This window comes from Silene latifolia, chromosome Y, assembly GCF_048544455.1.
Source record: "Silene latifolia isolate original U9 population chromosome Y, ASM4854445v1, whole genome shotgun sequence".
In the NCBI taxonomy this organism is placed as follows: Eukaryota; Viridiplantae; Streptophyta; class Magnoliopsida; order Caryophyllales; family Caryophyllaceae; genus Silene; species Silene latifolia.
Window position 1 is genome coordinate 155,278,709 of NC_133538.1, and position 5,662 is coordinate 155,284,370.

Consider the following 5,662-nt stretch of genomic DNA (forward strand, 5'->3'; position numbering starts at 1 on the left):
AGGTTTCGACGAAATGAGGGTACAAACAAAACATTGGTGAGAGCAAGTGTTTTCCCGAGGTGAGTTTGAGAAAGATCTTGCCTTTGCCTCGTGATCACCGCAGATGAAGAATTACCCATGTAGACGCATTCCCCATCGCTACCTCCTCGAACTCAAGAAATAATCCCTTATCAAAGACAGAGATGTCCTGGAAGCGCCAAGATTCAAGACCCATTCAAGAAGATTACCCACCGGATTAGCTTCCACAACCACAAAGAAGAATGACATCATCATCAAAGAACATTAGCTTCAAAGCGAGCTTTTCTTTTAGTGCACTCGGTAGGCTTTGTAACCGCTTTTCCCACGACATAGCAAACATTGGGACCCTTTGGTTTCGAATCTTAGCAACAGTTTGGTATGCTTCCCTGACCATTCTTCATTCTTCTTAGTGGACCCTGGTTCTTACCCCGACCAACCTTGGCCTTACCCTTACCCTTGAACTTCTCGGATTGGACGGACCACCGGACTCAACCGATTAGCTTTAATGACCAACAAAAGCATTCACAAAAGACTAGCGGGTTGGTCTTTAAGGCGATTTGCCTCTTCGGTCCTCATGTGTCCTACTAGTTCTTGGAGAGACAGTCTTTTTTCTTATGCTTAAGGTGGTTCCTATAGTCGGACCGGAGGGAGGAAATTTCTCTAGCAAAACATTGGCCACAAAAGTGTCATCTAATTTCATACCCTCATTTACTACATCAAGACATAGGTTTTCGTAGACATGAACTTGTTCCATGATGGGTTTCCGTCACCATCTGAAATTCCAGCCACTTACCCACAACATATTTCTTTTTCCCCGCATCATCAGTCCCACACTTGGCCTCTAAGGACTCCCATATCAGTTTGGAAGACTTATGAACCATAAATAGGTCAAAAAGGGTGTCGGTCATGTTGTTTAGAAGCTGGCATCTAACAAGTTTATCATCCTTATCAAATTTCTTAATATCTTCTTCGTTTGACTTAACAAAGATTTAGCAAGGGGTGTTCTCTACGGTCTCGAGAGGCAGCCTCTTTAACAGAGCAAAGGATCACTAAACAAAGACATAATCAATTTCTAGTTGTTCAAAAACATCGGCAGCTTTTGTGACCAACGCTTATAATTATGACCGTCTAGTTTTTCCAATTTAGTCAAATCGGAAGAGTTTTTGCTAACACAGACGACATGTTACAAAGCAGAGACAACAACAAATAAATAGTTTTCAAATTGTTGTTGTAAAAACGAAAAAGATAAATAATAAAGATCGAAATACCGAATGTAAGGTAGTGTCGTGGACGGACCAACGCTTTGAAAACTATTTCTCCTGACGACCGTGGTGGCGATCAAGACTGACCCAGGTAGTCCCCAAGGTTTACACTCATCGCGCCTTACAAACTCGCCCACTCAAGAATGCAAGGCCCGGAACGACATTAATACTTTACCCGAAATTATAAGAGAGGAAGAGAGAGTGGTAATGTTTCGATTGTTTGTGTGTTTTTCCAGAGATTTATTCACTCTTATTTATAGCAAAATAAGAGCAGTTAAGGAGCCTAAACAACTCCCTAAAACCGAGCAGTCAAGGGACTGAAAGTGGGGAGAGAAAATCGCACCCACTAACAGTCACAAAGACTGAGTAAAACCGCACAAGCCAAACGAATCAGAACCGCACAAAACCAAAAAGGAAAGGACAAAAGGGGGCCTTTGGCCCGCACCGCAGGTGCTCTACCCAAACCCAAACCCGAGCTCGAGCCGGGCCGGCGCGCGTGTGTGTGTTGGACCCAAACCCACAGGCCCAACAAACACAACAAAACCCACCTTGGTTGTAACGCCCCGTAAATTTCGGACCGTTAATATATTTCGAAAATAATTAATTAATCAAGTAAAATTTGACATTAATGTATTTAAAGTAAAAATAATTCAAAGAAATATAATTTTATTATATTTTGAAGAAAAGTATTTATTTTGATAGTTTTGAAATGTTTAAAAACAGTTTAAACCGTGTAAAATTTTTTATTTCGAAATAAGGGCGTATCGGGGGGAAAATAACAATTCTTTTGAACGTTGGGTAAACGAAGTTGGAAATGGGTCGTATGAATACTCAATTTTCTTTTAATCTCGTGTTTAAAAACTTTGGTCTTGACGGAATTTGCATTTGACTTACGGATTTAATTATTATCAAAACGAGTCAAAACCGACTCGTAAAAATCCCGACTAAAAATCCCGCACCTTCCTTTCCTCCTTTCTTCTCCCTTACACGGCTCCCCTCCCCCTTCTTTTCTTCATTTTTCTGATTTTCTTCCCCTATCATCATCTTCAACTTCTATAAACACCATTTTCACAAATCAAGCTAATTTGGCCGTAATTTCTTCGTTTCTACTCGGTTTTTCGCATAATTTACCTTTCCGGAATCCCCTCGCCGAGATCTACAACTGGGTATAACTTAATTTCAGTTTTCTTGAAGTTGTTTTAAGACCAATTTTCGGAAATTCGGTTTATATACTTAATTATTGTGTTTTAATTGTTTATTTAGGTGAAGAATTGGAAGACGAGTTCGGGGACTCGTATATTGTAGAGGATAGCGGCTAGTTGTTGTTAGGGTTTCGGTTTTGAGGTGCTAATTGCTCTTTTTCTAGCTTAAGGTAACATATTTCGAGTTACTCGACGAAAGATCGTCACATGTTTTTGATTTTTGTATGTTTGGTGAATTTTTGTTTGAGTAGTAGTTTTCACATGTTAAAATTAGTTGCATGCAAGTTTAAATTATGCCTTTTGTTAGTTTAAATTAACAAAGTTGAATTGGGAACGATTAATTAATGTTCAGACGGTCTTTTACTAAATAAAAATGGAAAAAAATGGTGGTGTAGGGGACGGGCAAAGAGCGGCGGAGCCGTGCCCACGGCTAGCCCACGGTTGGCCCGGGTCGGTCCGTTGCTTGTTTCGCGGTTTTCCATGCAAAATTTGTCATTTAAGGTTTATTAATGACATAGTTAGTATGAGTACACTTTAGGAATTGAATCATATAAGTAATAAAAATTATGTTAAAGGTAAAATTGTGCTTATATTAATAGTTATCACATGTTAGGATAGTTTACAAAATGAAATTGTAATTAATAGGCTCAAAATGAATTTTATAGCGATAATTGTAATGTTCTCACGATTGTCGAAAATCGAGCCTTAGTCCCTTTGATCGATGCGATGTCGATTAATTGAGTGATTGGTCACCGCAATTTGACCCGCACTGCCGCAGGTCAGGGGTTGCGGGTAAAAATTCGGTTGAATGAATTAGATAATCGGCCTTTTTCTTGTTTTAGGCCATTTATTATATCTCTATTTCACATGTGTAGTTAGTTGAATTTAAATAGCTTCTTATTTTGTAGTAATGGCCCTAGATTCCCCTAAAGCCTTTAATATTGTTAAAATTGCTAGAATTGGAAGTTAGTATTGAATTCTTATTGAGGACACTGTTGGATTTGTATGCTGAATAGACAATTATATAGCCTTCACATGATAGGGTGTTAGCATTTAGGTTGGTAAGTTGGACTTTTTGCCCTCTTATGGTTAAGTGGGTGTCTTACTTGACTTGTGTGGTGAGTCTTGTGTGGTGTGGGCTAAAGTATTCAAGCTGGGACTAGCTGGGACTAGGTCCTAGGTGAGTATTTCGGCCTTCATCATAGATAGGTCTTTATAGTCTTTGACGAGTATATGTTCACTGCTTGATAGCCTTTGTGTTCCTGACTAGTGGATGTTTATCCAAGTTGGGGCATGACCTCGATTTTATTTTGATAGTAAGGGGTCAGCTTAAGTACTAGCCAACCCTTTGGTGGACTCCTTAGGGTACTCACTTCACTTTGTTTTAAAAAAAGTTGTGGGTCTTGGGTGCGGGGGTGTGTATCCGCATGTCTAGGTCTGCGCAGATTTTAGGCTAGGGTTGTGTTGTCTCTTGGCCATGTTTTATTAATATTAACCGCTGAGCCAAGATACCGGTTAGACTCGAGTTACAAAGTGACTATTGACGGGACTAAGAACTTATGCCTGTCTTTGATATATTGCCCTTTCTTGTAGTTTGGTCAGTTTAGGGCTCATATGTTAGAATAATTGATAATTGAATTATTTATCATCTTGTTTTACATGTTTTACTACATGTACATTAATTTTGACGATTCGTGGCTGGGAGGACTCGAAGTTACTCCCCAGGTTGTTGATGCTTAGTTGGGGTCACAGACGAGCTAGTGAGCAAGGAACCTTGGACCTAGTTTGGTTTTCTTTTGTAGAAACCTTTTATCTTTTGGTTATGTAAATAACCTTTTAACTTTTGGTTTGTATATAATTTGAAGGGACATATGTCTCCCTTTTTCATTTTGGGGTTGTATCATTATGTATTTTCTTACCTTTAGCGGTGTTAAGTAATTAGATAACGCTAATTTTTAAGGGTGTCACAGTTGGTATCAGAGCTTATTGCTCCCGACGCACGTTTGTGCACCCCACTTGAAAATTACTTGACCTTTAAATAATAAACTTGAGAGATGGGTAGGATGGGTAGAATTAGGATTTATGTGGTAGTCTGTTTGTGATTGCTAATTGTTAGGTACTAATTGATTTTCTCTTTTGTAAGATGGCTCTCCAATAGAGGTAGATAATGCAATCTTACCTTAGTCTTCCAATCTCGTTGTTTATTCGTCTTTCAAATTCTTCTTCTCTCGCCTTGGTAACTACCTTTCAACTCTTTCTCCCGATTCATCTTAGGTTCGTTTTCTTCTTATAATAAAGTCCATGTGGACACCTTCCTTTTATTCTCGCAGATAGTTCCCTTGTTCAAGAGAACTCGGTTTTGAGAGAATGTATCATTGGAGGGTGTGAACGAGTTGAGAAATTGATTGGTTAAGGTTTGAGTGGTATAGAAGAATATAACTTGGGATCCTTTGGTTAGACTTGTTAGTTGTGCATGATATGAGAGCCTAGTGAGTTGAGGAACACCTTTGGATTTATGTCTATTGAGAGCTTGTTTGTTATAGATGATTGAGCATGGGTACTACCTTAGCACATAAGATGGAATGAACCTCAGCTACTTCATTTGAGAGTCTCGATGTTTCTTATGGAGAATTAAAGGAATGATAGTTAGCCCTAATCCTTGTAGGCCTTGAAAGGAATACAATAGGACATTGACGTTGCTTAATGGTTTGGTATCGTACTTTGGAATTAGTCAGTTTGTTAAACTTTTTGAGTTGACCAAATCTAGTATAGAGTAGCCCTTGTTGACCTTATTAATCATATCTGAATTTGGGAATTTTGGTGGAAAGTTGTTCGATGTAGTTCGTGAGTTCAAAGATGCGATTCTAATTTATGGTATCGGAGACTAGAAGTATTAAGTTGTGAGATGATGGAGTAAACAAGCCATGGTACTTGGGGATGACATAGTAAGTGAAGTTCAATGACGAGAATTGTAAAGGAGATACCTTGTGACATGGGAGGTAACAAATGAATTTGTGTGGTGAATTGATTTTGGCTCTTAGTGTTGGGAAATGTGTCCTCTACAATAATGCGATCACATGATTTAAATATCATTATTAAATCTCATTTTAAAGAATACAATTGGGAAGTAATTTTGTTACATCACAATCCCGTCAACATATATCGGTAATGATTGGGTGA

General features: G+C 38.6%; 1 long non-coding RNA gene across 1 annotated transcript; it reads left to right on the forward strand.

Annotated features, from left to right (window-relative positions):
• Positions 1 to 2,324: 2,324 nt before the first annotated feature.
• Positions 2,325 to 4,350, forward strand: LOC141633811 (uncharacterized). The gene is made up of 3 exons (XR_012538564.1): positions 2,325 to 2,446; positions 2,544 to 2,652; positions 4,208 to 4,350. It is a non-coding gene; the product is annotated as an uncharacterized LOC141633811 (long non-coding RNA).
• Positions 4,351 to 5,662: the final 1,312 nt, after the last annotated feature.